This window comes from Anas platyrhynchos, chromosome 3, assembly GCF_047663525.1.
Source record: "Anas platyrhynchos isolate ZD024472 breed Pekin duck chromosome 3, IASCAAS_PekinDuck_T2T, whole genome shotgun sequence".
NCBI lineage: Eukaryota > Metazoa > Chordata > Aves > Anseriformes > Anatidae > Anas > Anas platyrhynchos.
In genome coordinates this window covers 37,152,634-37,174,365 of record NC_092589.1, presented here as the reverse complement: position 1 = coordinate 37,174,365, position 21,732 = coordinate 37,152,634, and the positions used below count along the sequence as shown (strand labels likewise).

The 21,732-nt window shown below is 38.9% G+C and overlaps 1 long non-coding RNA gene across 1 annotated transcript; it reads left to right on the top strand.

Annotated features, from left to right (window-relative positions):
• Positions 1-6,660: 6,660 nt before the first annotated feature.
• On the top strand, positions 6,661-20,480 carry LOC106016144 (uncharacterized). The gene is made up of 5 exons (XR_001188638.5): positions 6,661-6,842; positions 11,392-11,452; positions 12,474-12,522; positions 14,720-14,842; positions 19,162-20,480. It is a non-coding gene; the product is annotated as an uncharacterized lncRNA (long non-coding RNA).
• The last annotated feature ends 1,252 nt before the right edge of the window (positions 20,481-21,732 follow it).

Below are 21,732 nucleotides of genomic sequence, written 5' to 3'. Positions count from 1 at the left end.
AAACTAAGAGTAAGGAGAAAGGAATGCACAAGAACTGGGAGATGGGACACAGCTGATGGCAATATTACAAGTCATCACTTTAGCAGTAAATCCATCTGTCCTTTCTTTCCAACGATATCCCTGACTTCTGAGGCATGGAAAAATTCTCCCCCCACCCTCAGTGATACTTCTAATATTGTCTTGTGCCATTGAAATATATTATATCTCGAGCAAGAGTTATGAAATTGATATAGAATTTGACTACTGAAACACAGAGTTTGTGCTGTGCAGAAAGTCAGATGCACCTAGTGATAATCCCTTTCAGCTTTAATATCTTCTAGTCTGTATGGATCAGCTTCTCCAACAGCCTTATCTTATAATAGGAGAGCGAAGGTGACTTTACATGTACATGGCATGATGGCTGAGACCCAGGCCTGGCCTCCTGATGTACTGATTCCACAAGACTCCAGGTTACCCAGTCTTACAGCACTGGGGAAAAACACTGACCTGTGGTATGAACCACTAAGTCTTAACAGAACTAATATGCAAGCAGCTGCAGTTTCAGATTTTACACTTGACACATTGAATGCTCACTTTTCTCATCTTCATTTGTCTTTATACTTGGTTGGAAGTGGGGAGGAGGAGTTGGAGGGTTTTAACCTGCAGGGTTCATGGCTATCATTTCTATCCAGTCCCTTCTTTTGATGCTATTAATATCTCAAAAACTGCATTTTGATTTGCTTAGTAATCAATAAATGCAGGGGAGTTCAAATCTAATGGTAAATACAATTTGTCAGAAGGGAAAAGATACCTTCAAACTTAGATCATATGGCACAAATACATTTGTGATCTTAAAGGAAAACACTGGCCTGAGGTTTTAAAGGCCTCTCCTGCTATCACCTGTTTTATCACCTGCATTTGATCTAGGCAATATAGACAGGTTTGGGTACTCAAAAATAAAGCCAGGTTGCTCAAAAGAGGACAACAGTATTATAACATGGCTGTATCAACATCTCACATTTGCACTGAATTATGGGGAGAAGAAAAAAAAAAACATTTTTATGTTTTTCTTAATATTTTAATGTTAGTAGCTTACTTATTGCTATATGAGCTTGCCCCCAAAAGTGATCCATTTTGTCATCAGATTACAGCTCAACAATATTTCAATTCTACTTTTGTCCTGACAAGCCATCTAGATCACTGGTTTCAAGATGCTATTCAGTTCGACTGCTCACACACACCTTTGTCTTTTGCTGCCCTGCAACATGCCTGAGCCCAGACCCACTGTGATCATCACTAAGGCTGGGACTTACTCTTTCATGACCACTTAATCACCAGCCTCACTGCTGAAGCTGGCAACAGACGCGACAATTAGTGTGAATTACAGTGGCCATTTGCATGGTAAAAAATGGTGTCTAGAAGATCTGAGAAGAAATTTTCAACCAACATGACTTGAGAACAGAAAAGCAACATCTGAAAAACTGCAAAGTGCCTGGCTCATGAGAATAAGTAGGTGTGCAAGACATACATTCTCTTTCCACTCTAGCAAATATCTTCATCACTACAGCACTCAAAGGAAATACAATTTAATGAGGGAAAGATTTAAGTCATTGCAACCAAGTTCAGATTTAGAAGTATGGAAATGTCTTGTTCCTTGAGAAAACTGAAAATGAAATACTGCACTCTATCTGAATTTTAAAAAATGCAATGAAGTTTTGGTCATGTGGAAAAGGCTCAGTATTTCACGTTCTTATAAATCCAGGAACACAAGAAGGTTTTGGTACAAAACAGAAGCCCTGTTTTTTGCTGAGCTCTCTTGTCTAGACTGGGCATAACAGGAACTCATTTCACAGAGTAATTGCACAGGCATTAGATCAGAATGCCAGCTCTCCACTAGCCTAAACTGAGGTATAATCTATGATAGAGACACATTTTGCAAATTTGCTGTCATACTGGTACTTCCTGGAAGATGCTAAGGACTTTACAGGGAAAATATTCTTATCAAAAGATACCATAAGACGCAGTAAGGGCAGCAGCTGCTTAAAGAAAAAGATTTTAGAGCAATCCAAAGTTAATCTGTGAAGCCTGTTGCATCATGAAAACTCACAAAACCTAATATTTAGCAGTACTGAAAAATAACTGGATATTGACACAGGTAATGAGGACATCCATATGCTAATTTGAAAGTCTACAGAAATTAAGGGACTTGGAAACCTTTATGACTTTATTACCAGCTCTGAAAATGGGATAATACTAACCTGAAGGTAAGTTGTTTGCAACTGTCTATCATTCAGACACTTACAGTACTCACTGCAGAGTCCTGTTTCAGAGATAATGCAATGTTAAATGGACTGCCAAAATGATCAGGCAATGGTCTTCTTTCATTCAGTGGGATCATCTGGATGGAATGCCTCCGGATGAGCATGCAAAAACTTTCTTAACATGTAGCGTTATAAATTTACCTGTAAATCTACCTAACAGCTGCTGTAAAACTCTGTTAATGAAGACTAAACTCAGTCATCTGTATAACCAGGTAGAGTAGCTATAAAAATTGCTGTGCTTTCCTGGCAAATCCTTACATCCACAGCTACACTCTTCTTTTTCTGTTTCTGATTGAGACATCAAAGAAAAGATATGTAGAAATTATACATGATGAATCTGGAAAAATGGCTTCAAATCAGGCACTCCTACTCCTGCTATGCCTTGCTGCAGTGCAGCAATGGATCCACCCTGCTGCAGAGCAGTAGACTCACAAGCTTTCTGCTGCCTGACACCTCTGGTGAAAGTGGAACAATTTATTTGTGTCTGTTCAATAAGTGATTTAAAGCCTCCTGGAGGATCGGTGCAACCCACATGAAGCTGCTATCTAGAGTTTTGCCCTGCAGAGTCCTACACCTGTCTGACAGTGACTCTCTGGAAGGATTCCTACAGCTGTGAAATACAGATGCATAATTATTGCTGTCAGGAAAAGTGTTGTGACTGCAGTCCTGCAAACACTGCACTGCAGTTCCCTCCTATACTTCATTTCAGCACAGAAGTCATTTTTGTGAAGCTTTCAAAAAAGCAAAAGGTAAATGAGCAGCCAGTGTTTATCCATACTGCTCTTCCATTAGGGCTAATCTTGTGAGGGCTGCACTGAGTTAAGACATTCAGTAATTTTAGGCCCCAAGATGTGCCTGGAGACTCTACTGAAACCACAGTTCACTAGAAAGATGGTATTTCTGGTGCTCACCCTAAATTTTCTTTATCTAGACATTTCCTAGTTACTGCCCAAGCTGTGTCTTTCCCTCTTCCCTGCTGCACACTGAAGTTTGCAGATCTGCTTTACATGATTATCTCAAAGAAGGTTGAAAATGCAAGAAAGGACAGATATGGTAAAATTAATTTAAGTTCAGGGAGGAGCAACACTTACTGCACATTGTATAGCACACGCATTCCTCCATCAAACAGCTCAGATGCCATTGTGACTCACTAGCATAAGAAACCAGACCACGTATGTTAGGATACGTACACAGAGATGAGAATATCCATTCAGACCAGTAAAGAAGGTCCCTTAATTCATACTGACTGAAATCTAAAGCTCTGTTTTGCCTCCTGACATTTTGTTAAATAATAAAGAACTACAGTCCTTAGCAGAGTCTCTAACTAAATCCAGTTAGCAAGCAGTCTACACCATTTTCACTTCTCTGTTTTGCAACGGGAACTAGGCTGTAGCAGGAGCTGCCAAGATAGATTTAGCCTGTAACAAAAAGAAATTGACTGGTTTTCATGATATTTAAAGTGCATAGCAAACCGTCATAAATCCTGCTCTCTGTGTATATATATTGCTAAACAGGGCACCAACAGCACATATTTTAAATGGCTCAGAAATTGGTCTATTTGTAATCTTTTTAATTTACTGGCTGTGTTGCAGATTTATTTTTTGTTACCGTGCAGGTGGGAAGCACATGTTGCTCAGTCCAAAGAAGCCTGCTTTTTACCTCCAGTCTTCCTCCTTTTTCTCTGTCACTGAAGCAAATTAAAAGGGAATTAAAAATGGAGGTCGAAGAGGGACAATGGCTAACAGAGGAGAATGGGGTAGCAAAAGATCTGACAAATTAAAAATTAACCTGCACGCTGGAAAATAATTTTCCCAGTAAAGCATAATTGCAGCTTCCCCTGTTGCTCTAGTAAATGAAATTTAAATATTTAACCAGAGTGCTGGCGTCACAGCGCCCGCAGCGTGTGCCATCCCCGGCCCAGGGAGGCAGGGGAAACCTTGCAGAACTAAAGTAGCCCTGCTGCTCTCCACTGCATGGGGCTGCTTGGCTCTGCAATGCACCTACCTCTTCTGCTCCTGGCAACTCCACCAGCCTCAGGCAGCTGCAGATGGTGGTTCAAATGCCATACAAATGAGGCAGGTGGTGCCAGGTGCTTCTGCTGGTGCACTTTATATTATCTCAGATACAAGCAAAGGGCAGTGGGACACCAGACCTTCAAAAAAAGTGGTGTTGTCTACTGCATCCAGGACAAGCCATGAATCTCAGGCATGTATCATGACAAAAAAAAAAAAATAATCCAATGCAGCTTTCATGGTCACATAGATGGGAACAAGGCCATTGCTGATAAGCCATTTTCTTTTCAAAGAATTCGACTGCCAGAAGTCCTGCTAAAGCCAACTGTAGGCATAGCCACATGACACATTTAGAAAATCAGGCCATTTACCAGGTAACAGGCAGGCTCCCTGCAGAGAGGGGATGGTTCCTTGGAGTATATGCAATAGCACTCTGTCTAGTCTGCTTTTTCAAATGGTCTGTGTAACAGAGCCGCCACCAGACCCTTAATATCTATCCCGTAATCAAACAGCTCTCCCTCATTTCTTGCTGTTCTGCTAAAGCATTCCCTTCTTAATATATTTATCCTCCCCCTACCTTCTTGTACTCACTTTAAAATCACTCCTTCGTGATTCTCTTCGGGACTCCCACTTCCAAATACTTAAAGATTGATTCTCCTACATTCATTTAAATCTTAATTGCTTCCCTTTTGTAGTAACCAGAAAGAGAGAGAGCATTGTTCTCTCCTCCGTGTTTTTGCCATCCAGAAGGGATCAGGACTGTGCCATGCTTGGCTAAGGAACAGGCATAAAAGATGGACAAATGGCTTATGCAACATATGTTACTGTGGACGTTACAACTGCATCAGAACTGTGCCTACTCCAAGCTTCTTCCAGGTAATGGGCCCTCTTCTCCAATCCCCCAAAACATAAAAGTTTGGACTCTGTCCTATTATATATTTGTAATGGATTTTCCAATGCATCCTAAAGGAAACACAGATGCCTGTAATAAATGCAGCTATTTGTAGCTGAGAAAAGTTTCTGCCTGAACAGAACTCAGTCAGGAAAGACAAAAAACAGTGTGCATGAGGGTGGATTAAATGTCACTGGAAAAATGTCACTTTTTTTCCAAAATCCAAGCGAAGCCTTCAAGATGAAAATCAGATCACAGGATGACATATTTTCCTCTGACTCTGTTATTATCTCATACTGGAGCAGAAGCCCAAACCTTCTTGTGTGAGCATGCTGAGCCTGAGATCTGCATTGCTCTGTAGGCTGCAGGACATCTAATGGAGACAGGTGGGCTTCCCTTTATCCTAGTCATGATCCCTGGTAAAGAAGGCACAGGGTACTTTTAAACCAGTTTCATGCAGCCTGGTTTGCCTCCAAAGAATACATGTGGCAAATGTGAAACGCATGATGAATGCTACCCTAGTCAGGAGGCAAGAAGTTGAGGCAAGTATTTGAGGAAAAAATAAATAAATAAATAAAAATGTCTCGTCTAGCCAAAATCAACCTAAAACCCTGAAGATCATGCCTGGGTCTCATCTTTGAGATCTTTAGGTCACCCAAGGAGTATTACCTTACCTAGGAGAAGTAACAGGAAACACATGTAACATATCCTCATGGGTCTTGCAGTCACAGAGAGTAATGTCAACTGGTCTTAAAAAACTTACACTGGGAAAGAGAACACAATTCTTAGGAGTTGAGCACAGCTTGCAAGACTACTACTCTTGCTATGCTGCTCCCAAAGACTCCATTTGAATATCATTAAGTATCAGAGCTGTTTAGCAGCCACTGGGATGGTTGTCAAGTCCCATCCCTACTAAGAAAATGAAGTTACACAGCCCCTTTCCACAGATTCTGGGTCTACTCAGTATCGTCCTCCATACAGTTTGTCTGGTTATCTGGCATCAAGATTCATGGACTGAATCATCTACACAGTATGTACTACACCACAAGTCCATAACAGCTTCTATAAAGTAACTTTACAGTCACCCCTTACCTGCTTATTCATAAGCCCCTGGGCTAAGTGGCAGGAATCATCTCACAAAAACTAATACCTGTAGCACATAAAGCCCCACTGAATAACCCTCATGGTCTATTCTGGTATTAATACCTAGGAAAGTATAAGGCTTGAGTATCTATGCCTTTCTCTGCAGGTCAAAATCTATAACCACTGGCCACTTATTTCACAAGGAAAGAGCTGCAGCAAAAAAACAACCCTCTCCTTCCTAGCAGTAAAGTGTACCAAGCAAAATCTGCCTTCCTTTTATCTCTAGTGTCTCTGTCTTTTTGATTCAGAAAGCACCCTTTAACTCTGAAAGAGCCACCCTCTGCTTTCACTCTTATAAAATCAGGTGTTCAGAATCAAATGAAAACCTAAGGAGAGAACACCTAAGCTCATGGGGTCTCTGCTCATCAGAGCTATTAATCTGACCTCTCCATGTGGTCTTCTAGGAGCAGCAAGTGTTTTTATAAAGTCTTTTTACACAAGAACAGCAAAGTGATTTCTCTACGCTCCAGCATTGGTGAGAGGGTCTGGAGAAAAGTAAGTCCTTATTTGCTTTTCTTGGCTAGAACTGCTGAGACTTTACTACAGTGGTGATGAAAGGAGGCAATCCTTCAGCTAAAAGGTAGCAGGCATTTGGGGCTTAAGACCTATCTGTGTTTCTTGCTGATAGCTCCACTTACAGGGCAATGTTTCCTGTATGATACTGTTGTTCAACCACAAAGCTGCTATGGCTTCTGGATTAACTGGATTAAATATTGAAAATATAAGGTCCCTTAAGCTTCTGTGAGAGGTGAGAAACTTAGGAAAAAAAAAAAAAAAAACAAAAAAAAACAGAAGTTGAAGGGAATGTGCTAGCAAATCTTGAGGGGAATGTTGGTGGATGGGGTAGGTTGAGAACAGTTTGGTATAAATCCCTGAACATCTACAAAGACATAGACCTTAGCCAGCCTCTGTATGTGACAAGTTTAAGACCTCAACTTAGCAAGCTTTTCAGTGTATTCATATCCAGTAACAGAGAGCTCCTTAGGAAATAGACAACATCTGTGCATCTAAAGGAACTTCTAAATTAGCTAATCACTCTCTGTCAAATCCAATTTGAATATTGCACTTCTCAAAGGGACAGGACATTCTGAGTCATGCTGAAAAAGCCACAGTCTTCAGGTCACCAAGATGCTTTTCCCCCCCTCACGCTCAGAACGGTCAGATTTCAAAAAGAATCCAGGTGGATAGATGCATAATGTATAAAGTCATAAGTGTAAACCAGATTACAGTGATTATACAACAACACAGCCTGGCTGAGTTTCATCTCTGTGTTAGGCAATTCTGAGAATCGCTTGCCAAGTGATTTATTGTTGAGTTCCTCAGAAAAGTTTGGTCTCACAAGGCCCTGAAGCTGCAAACTGAAGCGAATACATTCTTCCATCAAAAATAAATATAAATAAAAATGGAGAGGTGGTGCCTTAAATCTTGGTGTATGTAAGCCTGGTTCAACATCCTTTTTGCAATAGGAAGGTGTTTCCTGTAATATGATTGCTTTTGTAGAAATCAGGAACAACTGTTCAATTAAGAACAGATTTACCTATCTTACCAGAAGAATTTTCTTCTGTAGTAGGGATCCCCTAAGCTGAGAATAAAGAAAGGTGATCTTTTGCAGCTATACCAATGTAGCAGAGTCATGCAGCACTCAAGCAAAAAGGTATGAGTCCAGCTAGCTTTGCTATTTTTCCTCCTCTAGTACTAATTTTCAGTGGCAGAACTGATCACTGCAAGCTGTTTTTTTGAAATCAGACCTCACAATACTTCCTTACTATGTGAAGGCTGCTGAAATGTTTGGGCAGAAACACCTGTGTTATGAAAACTGAAGGCCGCCTCGCCAAACAGAGCATGCAGGCTGAGAAAACCCAGGGGAAGCCAAGGAAGCTCTGTTGGTTTATGCTGGCTCAGACAGAGTCCTGGAACGTGAGGTGGAGGTGCCTAACAAATATTTATCACAAATCTTTAAATTCTTGAGAAATACCTGACATATGATCTTTATCTTCCTCAAATCTACACCAAGATGCCTATTGATCAGATCTAGGGTGAAGCTTGGTATGCTTAAGCAGAAGGGTGCTCTTGCCAGTCAGCAAGGGCCTCCGTGCAAGGATTAAAGACTAGTACGTACTTTTGCTGTACGTGGCAAAGGGCCCCATGCCCTAAGTTCAGTACTCAAGCAGTCAGATTCTACTTTCACTTAACACTGATGTAAACCTACAGTAACTCCACTGAAATTAGTGGCATTACTTTAGCTTATACCACTGTGCAATAATACCAGAACTTGGCTGTATTAACTGTCTCTTATTGTGCTCTGCACTTCTGAGGATACCTTTGCCAGAGATGTTAAATTTCTGCAGAATTGTCTATTATTTGGGGCAACTGAGAGACTTCTATCTTGGTAATATTAATTTCTTTGCTTCTATCAGAGTGGCCCTGAGGAGCCATCTTTCATCCCTGAGTGATACTGATAAATTCCTTACTATGTATACAGCTCTCCTTTTCAGTGCTTAAACTGAATACATTTATAGAGCAGATATTATTCTAATCTGGAAAACTTACCCCACCAGCGAACGTGCTATTGTTTTAATGGCTTAGCTGAGATGCTGCTGCTTTCTTCTCCCTAGTAACAGTTCTGGTTGGTGGAAGAAATCTTAACCCAAAGAGATCTAAGGGCATCTAGTGGTTCAGAGGGAAAACTGCATCTTCATGCCAGCGGTTTGTGGGTGGACTGACTGCTTTCATAAGTGAGGTGGTGATAAAGTGTGCTACAGAGGAAGAGTGTCACCTATTCCGAGCCAGGTCAGCAGCAAATCTCTGATCTCAGTCACAAAACTTCAGTCTTTTGGAGCTCTGCTTGTGTCACTTCCCCACCAGCATCATCACCATCAAATGACAGTGATGGGTACAAGATAAATTTGGGGGAACCCAGGGATTTGGTCTTTTGGCCTTTGCATCAGTTCACTGACTGCAACAGAACAGTCCAGTCCTAACTGGGCTATAAAAACTTGTGATTGTGACACAAAGCCAAATGTGGAATTCTGCCTCAGCTGTGCTTGTATGATTAATGGCAGGTATTTAAAACCTGAGGATTTACTATACAGAAATGCTACTTATTCCCACAAGAGCTGTCCTTTTGAGGACAGAAGCACAGGAGAAGGAGTGTAGCTGCCATAGCCACATACGTACCGTTCTAATTCTTATTCTTGTCCCTGTAAACGTCAATAGCTTGGATAAGAGTGTTCATTTTGCGAACTATTACACACTACTCTGAGCCTATTTTTGTATGGCCTACAGGTAGACTGCAAGGGGCTTCTTTCTAAACTCTGCATCTTGAGGGCAATTGTTAAAATTTAAGTATCCAGAGGCCCCAGCTGAGACCAGACCTTTGCTGTGCCAAGCATCGAGCAAAAGTATAAAAGAGCCCCAGGTCTAAATTAATAATCTGAAATAAACTGAGGTGAAAGGAAAGTCATTTCATTTGTAGTGCAAAGAAATAACACCAGACAGAGATGAGCAAGGAGGATGAATGGAGACTGTCTATCACTTCTGTGTCCATCACCTCCCCCAAAGGCCTCTCCAAGCTCCCCACATGAACTGCTCTGTGTTTTTTGTGGTACAAGATAAAGCATGGGCATTTAAATGCCATGTCTGGGAAAGCTACAATACACTTCCATCCTGATTGTAAATTAGATCTATACACACTTTAAGAAGCAAAAAACATTTTATTACGGTTGAAAATTCACAATGCAAAGTTAGAAAGTGGCAGAATGATGACAAAAACAGAACTTCATTTCTCTTGTGTCTCTGTCATGGCACACTTCAGTTCTGTGATTGCTTGCTATTTTTCTCAGCAGCCCCTTGACATATTTTGCAGACCTGGGCTGAACTGATCATTGAAATTATGCATGGCAACTAGCAGAAAAGCTCTCAGCTTCTAAAGAGACCTATGCTGAATTCAGTAATGCTAGCAGAAAGAGGTCTGTAGTTCACCTGAACAAAGTTAAACTTATTTATCAGCTTTTTCCAAAACAGCATACTTTTGTCAAAATCCTTCTGAAGGTAACAGGGAAGACATATGCAAAACACACAATTGATGTGCTTATCAGACAGCGGATAGTTTAATATTTAAACACACTTGGAGCCCTCAGCAAATGGATCATGCAGTGACAGAGCATAAGTTTTTGTATGTAGGAAGTCCTGGCAAACGTGCGTTGGGTTCTAGCTACTGTATGAAGAGTCACTTCACAGGAGCACACGAATGCTGTGTTACTTCATGTTTGTCTTTGCCAAAGCAAAGACATCTAAATGGTGGTTCTGGTACTAATTCAAATATGTGGCAAGGAAGATCTGAAACAAGTAGGCTGAAAAAGGCAGGCAGAGTAAATGTGAGTAGTGATGGGTAATTCTTCCAGAGCTGCTTTGTTACTAGCAAGAAGTAGAACTTCATTCAACACTACTTACTCTTGGAGCAGATAGATCACAGATTTTTTTTTTTTCCTCTGGCATACTACACAAAAACAAGGCATCCTTGAATTCCCAAGTGACTGTAGATTTGCATTTTGAGCAAATAACTTCAGCAAATGTTACCCTGTGTAAATGTCACCCACTATCATTACATTGTTCTTCACCATGTTTAAAAAAACAACCAAAGAACAACAAAAAACAGCAGGAGATGAGAGAGCTGGAATGTATCTATCTTATTCAGATTACAGAGTGCAGGTTGATGGCAAATGATGATACTGCTGGTATCAAATACCTCAGAGAGTCAGCAGCTCTGAGCAAACCAGAATGCTTGACTTAATTTCAAAGTGAAAGTATTCTGGGTAGAAGGAATATTTCAAAGGGTTGAGAAAGATACATCATGACAGAGGCCTAAAGGTAAAAAATGATTGTAGCTATGCAGTCTTTATTGATTCAATCACAGGAAAGCTACTTGAGGAAGATAAAGAGATTTAAGGTAATGTTAGATATAAAAAAGAGTAAGCTTATTCAGAGTTATTATAAAGAATAACATTATTAAGAAGTGTATTTTAATGCTGCATATCCCTGCTAGGAAGAAAACTGGGAAGAGGGCTTGTATTCCTGCTCCAAGATACTCAGTGAAAGTGGCCCTGGTAAGATCACTGAAGAGGAGGAATACTTTACTCATATATACTCATATACCATATATATATATATATGGTGTGTGTGTGTGTGTATATATATACACTCATATATATGGATAGCATACCCTTAACTATCTATGTCACTTCAGGGGTTATCTAAGGAAGACTTGTGCATATCTTTAATATTAATATATTGCCCTCTCCTTATAACTCCACTTAAATACTTAAATAATCAGTTTCCAATAAGTTCAATTAAGAAGCTACTTCTCTTCATCCATCACACAGAGCTGTGTGAGGAGTTGAGGGGAGGGGGAAGTGTCTATGAATATTCAAATGGGTTCTCTGTAGAGACATTTCTTGCTCCATGGAGGAGGAGGGTGGTTGTTTGTGTATGTGTGAGTATCTGTTTTTCCATAAAATTATGAAAACAAATATGAAAGGAAACCCTGCAACAGATCCATTGGGGGAAGATAACAAAACTCATTTCTTCATAAAAAATGTTTTGTCATCTTTCTTATATGAAGCATAAACACCATTACATGTGACCTTCTAATACTTTTTTGCCTCCTCTAAAAATAAGAAATCACTGATAATAGCTTGTAAAGTGTAGAATTGTAAGAGTGGGGTCATAAGGTTATTCTACAACCGCATCAATAAGATTGTTTAGTAAGTCCCCCCCAGCAGAACCAAGAGGGATACCAGCATTTCTTGAAGGTAATAGCACTTGATGACAGGTGAATTGACTAATTCTAAACTCATACACTACTTGTTTCAAGTGAAGAAGTAAGGCCTACTTCTACATTATCCTCTAGGGAAATCAGATAGTTTATTTCTCTCTCACTCATGTTTTTTCTTTCTTTTTTTTTTCTTTTTTTAATATTTTCTGCAGGAAAGTTCTTTTAAAGACATTCAGGACAGCAATCTAACCAATGATCTCTGGGGCAAAGATTCTGTTCAGTCTATGGTGTAACTTCATACCAAAGTCTAGCTAGTTTATCCACTTGCTAAAACTTCCCTCTTTTCCTCCTAGCATGTAAAAATTAATGAAAGTCCTACAAAAGAAGCGAGCTTTGCAACAGGTCTGTGTCAAAACTCTTTGGTTCTTTCCGCAGTTATGCTCTGATTTGCTGTGTTACCTTACAAATCAGTTGGTCAGATTTGCTTGTGCCTTGCTTTCTTCTGCTCTGTACTATGGAGGTAATTAAAAATGCCTACCTCGGGGGAATGCTTTACACTGATACTTAATGGATTAACATTTGTAAAGCTCTTTGAAAGTCTTAGATGTGGGTCTGTACACAAATTCAAAGTATTGTTGTATTGCTGGATAAACAGACTTTTCTCAAGACCAGTCCTTCTTTGTTCACAATATGTGAAAGATGATAAAATTTGGGGATTGACACACCAGTTTAATTCAGATAATATATAAAAGCTTGCTTACTTGCTTTTCCTTCTAAGAACATATCTTGTCTTTAACATTTTCTGTTTATCTTAGCCTGAAATTCTCAGTGCACATAAAGGAAACAAAGGATTTAATGACACAAATGCATGTTTTTTGAGATTCTATGTCAGGTTTTGGAGAAAATGCATATTCCAATTAGAATCCAAAACATATTTATTTATTTATTTTCTTCATGCAGTGGACAGGCTAAGAGAAAGCTTAACTTAAGCAGACATTTTCCCCATAGCTGTCAAATGATGTTATCTTTCTAAAGAAGAGGAATGTCCCCTTCTAGACCCTGGTACCAAGAACACTCAAATCTTGCTATCAGAGTTGTCTTTTAGCTTTGCCAGTAAAGGTCTGTAAAGATAAGGCATGAAAAGTCTAATTCTAGTTCTCTAGTTCTGTATGTATATGGTTTATCTAAAAATTTTGCCTGCCTACTGAGAACAGTGAGACCTTCAAGTCCGTATTTATTTCTCAAGTCCGTAACTAATCACTGTTAACAGGACAAATGTAAATGGCACACCTGAAGTCTTCAACATACATTGGATCACACAGCTCCAAAAAGAGTCATATACCCCACCACCACACCATGCACCAGCTTATGTTTTCCCCATACTTAGGTGATAATGGAAGTGAAATCCACCCAAACTAATACCAGGTTACGCTATATATGTGCCTCATGCCTCTTGGCAACAGCATGTTTTTGGAATACAGCTTTTAAGTACAGAAAGGTTTTGATCCTTGTTCTAATTTTTCTGCTACTTTCTTCCTTCCTTACAAAATAAGTCCATTTCTTTTCCTAATCCTGCCTAACACACACAGATGAAATCTCAGATCCTTTTTTTGCTGCTTATAACTAATGTGGTATTTGGCTAAAATGTTACAAGTAATCACAAAACCACTGATAATCCTAAAAACAAATAAGATAGTTGTGGTGAAGAGCCCTTTAGGGTGCAAAATAGAAAAATCGGGGCTGTGAAAATAACAACTGAGGATTTCTTCAAAGATTTGGATTTGTTTTCATCATTTATAAAAGCATTGCAAAGAGAGATATAAGCTTTCCAATAAATAAAAGATTTTCTACATATACACCAAGGGAAATTGAGAAAAGTTGACTATTTTTAGCAAAGAGATTTGGGCTACATACAAGGAGTTGCATTCTATCTAGTGGACTAATGAAACACTATACCAGGCTGTTCAGAGATGTGGAATCGCCTTTATGCATAGCTTAAAAGAGAAGCTAAACAATCTGAGAATGGTTTCCAGCTAGCTGGTCTTTTGAAAGAATAGGAGATTGGAGTGTATTAGCTGTTAACCTTGCTTCCAAGCACATAGTTCTATTTAATGTGCACGTATGGTATTTCTAGTTGTAGTGCATATCCTACTCTCAGCTTGGTTTATGCTAAGTAGTCATATATTTATGTAGCAGCCTTTAGAGGCTTGTTTTTCAAAGCAGAGCTCATTTCATAAAGCAGATGAGAATCAATATTTTTACAAGTGGTGTAGGAAAACAATGATTCCCCTGAGGTCAGTCAACAGCCTGTTTTGATATGTGACTGCATGAAACTTAAAGAAGTCAAATCTTTAAGGGTCCCTCCCTTACCTCCTGTTCAATAAGCTATACTGTTTTCTTTTTCATTGTCTCTTCTCTTACTTTAAATATTCACTTGCATTTTTTTTCTTTATTTTAATATAAATGTGCATTTGCATGTCACTTCATTTTAAGCCTTCTATTCTTTTGGAGTATTTCATTGGGTTTGTTTTATTCCAGAATGGTATTTTTGAGGGTTTTGCTACTATATCAAAGCTGATGGTGGTTTTCCATTTGCTAGTTGGCTCTGAGTCATCAGTAGAACAATGTTCACAAAAGTGGAAGCAGACAGTATCCTATTCACCCAGGAGATGTTGACACTATGGACAGAATTCAGCCTATGTCTTGTGGTGTATTGAGAAAGGTCAGTGTCATGTTTTTCTGTTGTTTGATGTTCAAAAAGAGCCAGATCATCTAGATATGTGAAGAAGCTTTCCACTATGTCTTTTCCCCCCACTCTGCCTCCCATGATATGCTAAAATGAATCCCATGGGTTTTTATACAACAGTAACCACTACAGCCTGGTGTAGGAAATGTGTTATTTGAATAGATACATTAATCTCAAGATACAAACGAAGATGCAAGATATTTCAAGTTATAGTTAAATTCTTATTTAAATCATTGGGAATGAATAAGAAAATATATGAATAAGAAAAGACCATTTCTGTGGATGTCTTCAGTTTTGCTTTGGAATAAATGAATACTGTCAATACTGGCTTTGGTTTGGTATTGTGGTTTTATTTTCAGTTTTTTGGGTTGTTTTTTTTTTTTTTTTTTGGTTGGATTGTTTGTTTTTTTTTTTTGTTTTTTTTTTGGCTGTTTTTTTTTTGGTCACAATGCACAATGAAATATTCAGCTGTGATCATGACTTCATTATGGGGAGAAAAAAGAACATCCATTTAAGTGGACTAATAAGTTGCTTTTGGCAATTTCTCATAAACAAGCAGATTCAAGAATACAATGCCAAAAGCATGCATCTATCTGTTTCTGTGGGTAAAATAGATCTGATTCAGGAATAACCTGATCAAAATACAGTTTTAAGAATTCTGGCAAGCCCGCTTGCTTCAGTGAGGCAAACAAAACCTTTTAACATTCATTAAATGTCTTCCTGATTTGATGCCTGTAATAGGAAGCATAGGGGATACTTTCTTTACCTTGTGAAATGGTATTCCATGAATTCTTCTGATTCAAATGTGTGCGCTCATACAAGATTTGCAGTTCATCTTATGAAATTTGTGCAATGGTCTAACTTAGTTTTGCAAACTGCTGTGTGTTAGTCAGTAAGCCTGTCTTCCTGCCATTACAACTTGTTCTAGATCTTACTGATATCACTGGACTTGCCCTGAAGAGGAATCTGGATGAGAAGGTCAACAAATAGCAATGCAATATACTCTTGGGACTTTGATCTGATGAGGGCATGATGATCATTAGTCCTCTGGAATCTTGTTCTGGTTGCACGCTGTTGTTTTTTTTTTTTTTTTTGTTTTTTTTTTTTTTCTTCACAGAAGTCATTCTATTGACTTCTTTTATTTCGCAACAGAATTAAGTTTGTTCCCTCTTTTGTTGCATATTTGGATACATTAATAGGTGTTTGTTGTGGGGAGAGAATGTTGAATTTCACTCACTCTTGAACAGTGGGATTCAGTGACTAACACAAGCTAGATCCTGGTCACACAGGGTATTAACCAGCATGAGCTTAACAACACAGTGTTAAAAATGAGTCACTTAATTAACAAAGGCAGGGAGTGATTAGTATAGACCAGAATAAATGATATCCAGCTAAAAATATTTTTCTCTGCTTCATTCTTTCAATTTATTTTTACTTTAAATTACGTAGATTAGGGACACCAGACTGATGTATTTCATCATGAAGTCCCAGCCTGAATTTTGCAATAACAGATAACAGCATCAGGTAAGTATGCAGCAAGTGACTCTACAGATGCTCATTTAGAGTTGTGCTGATTAGGTGAGTGTGTGCTTTGGCAGGGGAGTTTTAAGTCAGCTGACAGTAAGTCCCAGAACACTCAAAAATGTAATGTGTTCTCTATTGTGTATCTTTCTAAGCATCAGCCAGACATCTAGAGACAACACAGAAAACACCAGGCTTATTACCATAGAAATAAGGAACTTGCAGATTTATGTATGAAACTATCACATAGCCCACTTCTGACCAAAGCTGAGTACTCTCTCTTCTAATGCTTAACGTACAGCTTGTCTCTATATATTCAAACTATTGTGTTCTACCTTGCACTGCTTGTTTTCTGTCTAAATTGGAATTACTCCCACCCCATTCTGTCATGTCATTTAGTCATTCCTTGCACTGTTCTTCTAGTAAACCAAAAGGGCTGGTTAGTAGCAGGTCTTTCCTTCATCTTCAGTTTTAATTTCTGCTGTTTCTACTACTGATCACCTCATTACTGACAGCAGCTCACTAAAAACATTTTCTTTTAAATGTCAGCAAATTCTTTGTACTGCTTTCTTGACAGCTCATGTTTCCATTAGGAATAAAACAGGACTGTGAACAAGGTATTTGGTCCCACGAGCCTGCTTCCCCCTTGCCTCCAGGTTTGTAGGGATGTTCTTTTACTCCCCACCTCTAAAATGGAGATGATAATTATGTTCTACAGGAAGGAAAGGTTAAAATAGCTTATGGATTGTTTCAGTCAGATGGCAGGAGCTATACATGTATTAGAGATGTAGCAGAAAAATGCAAATCAGAACTGAGGTATGGTAGGCAACCATAACAGCAATCTCAGGACTGAAATAATAGCATGCTGCAAGATCAAGACAGAAAATGCAGTACAGGATAACTTGCTAACTTCCCCATGCTGTACAGAGCTGAAGCTACACTGATCACTCCCTTTGTTTATGTTCCTATTATCACTCATTTACTGATGGCATTTTACTTTTAAACAACTGCTCCTGATAAGCTTATTGTGGTCTCCTATGTGCCCAGAGGAGAATTACAGGAAAAGAGAATGTGATTAGAGGCAGCTGCCAAAATTGGAGGGTAGAAAGAAACAAAATTTAAGTTACATAGGAAATGAGGTGAAATGAAATGAACTAGCCCAGCTGAGATAATATAATGGTATATGCATTTGCCACACTTATAAATAAAACATTGACTTGTTATTGCACTTCCAGGGTGTACAGATCCCAGGGAATTTAACATAACATGATGCACATGTAGGGGCAGAAGGCAAGGTCATATACAAAAATGTGATGTTGGAAATGGCTTTCATGTGGTCTGTGGAGAAGGAAGGGGGAAGGAAGGGTGGGAGAAAGCAAAGAGTATTTAAAACTATACTCTTTTTTTTTTTTTTTTCTTTAGAACAAAATTCTAATCAGGACCTGGGCATAGAGAATACGTTATTTAGACTTATAGTGCAGTCACTCAAATAATACGAGATAAGTGTCACTTCATTTTTTACTGTCTTTGAAAGGTTTCTACGTCTTTTTCAATTTTTATCACCAACTCAATTCATTGAAGCTTGATGTTTTCATTTCCAGCTGATGCAAACCTTTCTGATAAACAGAAGAAAGCGTCCAAATAATGTGATGTATCTCGTTTAAAATACGCAAACATCTGGGCTTTAAAAAGCCAGTTCTTTTTCTTTAATTCCTGGTGTTTTGAAAGGAAGGAGAAACTCAATAGTGTGTGTTCCAAATGGAGTGGGCGAGAATTTGATGAATGAACAGAATACAATTCAGAGGTATCCTGCAGAATGTCTTTGATGTAAATGGGATCTCAAAGTACTTTATGAATTTAAATTAGATAGAAGGATCAAGAAATTAAAAGGCAGGAGAGGAAATTAGGAATTTTATTCAGCTCATGAGGCAGAAAGATACAGCTTTAACACAAAAGTAGAGAAAGGTCTTACACTATGGTAGTAGAAAGTTGCAATGAATAAAATATATATGGAAAGCAATTCTAAATGTGTTTATTAAATGTGTGTAAAATTCCTTGAAGGTTTGCAGTTCATTGGAAACTGAGGGTTCTAGTGGAATGGCAAATACAGAAGATTTATTTAAGAGAAGTAACTTCATAGCCTCTCTAAAGGTGCCAGGGAGGAAGAAAAACATTTTCAGCTTCTCCAGAAAGATTTTAGAGGAGGCAGGAAAAATGGCTGTTCATACAGATTAATCCATTTTCACTCTTTATGAATCATATTATGCAAACAACCTCTGTTTTTTTACATATGTATTTCTTTGGGTCATTTTTTGTTTTTGTGTTGTTGTTGTTGTTTTGCATCCATTCCTTCAAACAAGAACTTCTTTTTGTGGAGTTTTATTGGCATTTTGAAGGACAATTGACACCCAAGTTATTGATCTGTGTCTACCTGCTTACTCATCATTTTCTCAAAGTCATTCTGTATTTCATTTTAAAACCTGCAACAAACACATTAGGTTCTTCTCAGGTCTTTGTAGCATTGCTGCAACACTGAAGTCAATAAATGAGGAAATCTTTCTGTATAAGGAATTAATTTAAATCTATGACCAAACTAAAGTGTCTTTGATGACAGTGCTCATCAGAGTATTGCTATCTCCAACCACTGGGTCATTTCAGTACTGTTTGTACTGATTTCAGCTGTTCTGGACCTCAAGGAAAAAAAATCTGGTTTCTCTTGCAAAGTAGCATTGGCTTGTAGGCACAACTACTAAATTTGTCCTGTTGCTTTCCAGCCTCCCTTCATTGTTGCTGATTTCAACATTTGTCATCACAGGCAAAGGAGGACACGACAGGAATGCCATCATGTGCTACACTTGGATGCTGCCTGCTCTCACTGTATTCCTGCAGTTTAGAAATACAGCCTGGGGGAGTTACCTTTTTGTAGCAGTTTCTTGGTCATCTTGACAGCTAACTGTGTGTTGCCAGCAAAGAAGACATGATGAAAAGAAATTCTTATGTCTGATTTCTGTTGATGTTGCAGAGTGTGCAGCATTCCCAAATGCTGGATGGAGCAAGATGATTTGCATGTCATATCTTGAAGCTTTTACATAGAGGAAAGCAAATCTCTGGCATTCAGTTCTGTAGACTGTTATTTTTTACACTTAAGGGATCTAATTTCCAATTAATGTTTGGATGATTAAACATACAAAATGGTGTATCCTGTATTTGGCATCCATATATTACCTCTGAGGGTTTTCCTATACTTACAGATATCCCAACCATTTGCACTGCAGCAGAAAACTTGGTATTGCCTACTCTTACACTAAAACGTCTCAATGCATTTGGCCAGCTCTACTAAAAATGAGTTAAAATTAACTTCATTTTCCAGATCTTAAAATAAATAAATAAATAAATAATAGCCCTCACGGTCTATTTGTTCTTGAGTAACCTAAGTTGACTTACTTTTTATTGACAGCTCTACCTGTATAGCTAAAACTCTTCCAAACCAGCTGGCTAATGCCTGTGAAAAGCTCTGCATTGTGAAAGACCAGGTGTAACCAATGACCCACCCATCTGCCCCAACATCTGTGTGACAGCAGTGGAAAAATAGTTCTGCTGAACACCAGAGCACAATCCTCTGATGAATAACTGCGGCCACACTGATACCACAGTGACAAAGAGACTTCAGTGTGGGCTCAGTACTTGCCCTGTTTGCCATTTCATCAGCCTGCCACCTCCAAGATGGATACTTGCATAAGTGGGCCTGGCAGGATGCCTGCAAGCCTCTGGAGTGCTCTTGTTGTGCGTGAGGCCGTCCTCGCAGAGTTTCCATGGAAAATAGAGGCCAGCAGCCTGCAGCAGCCCACAGATGTGTATCCAACTTGAAGGGCTGCATTCTCAGGTTGATGTGCACAACTTCTAGGGTAAAATAAACCTGTATGGCCTTCACTGAGTGGGAGCCAAGCACCTGACTGTCACACATAGCTTGCAAGTGTGATTAGGAGAAGCACTAATGGAAACCTTCCTCATTCCTGTCACTATCCTGTCTACCTCATGTTCCCTGTGATAAGAATAATGGATTTTCTAATGGCATTAGTAATTTTATTTTATTTTTTACATTCAGGAAGTTTTGACTGGTAAAGGCATAAAACTAAACAAGACACAGCACAGATAAGTAGTAGGTAACATTTTTCTATACAATTCCTCTGTACACATTTTCACTGCAAATGTCACTACAAGAAAGAACTATATAATCACGGCACAAATAAAGAGCACAGAATAAATACAATAGCCCTCTTGCTGCAAGACATACAGCTTGTACTTATTGAAGTGTAAAGAGTGTACTGAACACTGAGAAATGGATCACCTGTGGTGAGATTGCTTTTCCTATGATGATATGGTTCTACGTGACGTGGTGACTCAAGAGCAGGGAGGGAGGTAGAAGAATTAGAAAGGGAAAGAAGGAACATATCTCTCCATCACAGGAGGAATGTGAAACATAAATTAGTGGAAGGGCGACCTAGCTAAGAAATTAGGTTTTGAGACCCTTCTAGTGCAGGGGGAAGTCACAGATTTTAATCCATTAAGTGATTTCAATCCCCTTGAAACTAAAGGCTAAGTTTTGTAAACAATACATGTAGCCAGCAATGTTCTGTTGCCCTTAGGGCTTCTGTTGCCCCTATGAATGCTCTCTTATGCATATGAATGCTCATTATTTTGCTTAAAAGGGCTTATAGATCTAAAACTTTTCTCCTCTGCCTTTTAACCTCTTATATAACTGACTATTTTGCTCTCTGCTGAATTCAATTTACCAGATGTGTCTGGTATTTTCAGAGCATTCCTCAAGTTTGCTGCTAGGGCCTTGAGCAGAGAAGTTCAGCCCCTCTCCTGCTCACATCTGTATTGTGGAGTTTCAGCCCAGCCTAGGTACGTGCCTGCTCTGACAGGGATTCTTCAAAGCAAGCACATGAATTTAAGCTTAGACACTAAGAATCCTTCCTTAGTAGCCCAAAAATAGGAGTATAATATCTAGGCAGTGCTTGAAAGTAGCTGGTCTCTGTGGATCATTGAAACTCGTCTGAATTTCAGTCTCAATTCAGATGGAATCCTACTCCCAGTGTGCTTGCGCATAATTCCCAAAGGGGCTATGTGACCACATGAGCTGCAGTGAGCTCTAGAACAACAGAGAAAATGAGCCTGACTTCTAGAGGGATGCATGCAGTATATGGAGAGATTCAAGATAACTAAAATTTGAGTGTTATAATATCTACTTATAGCCAGTGATGTTCTATTATTTAAGCCCTATGAAATGCTGTTCCTGTCTTTAAAATTGTGTGATCAACAGGAAGCTACAGAAACTGGAA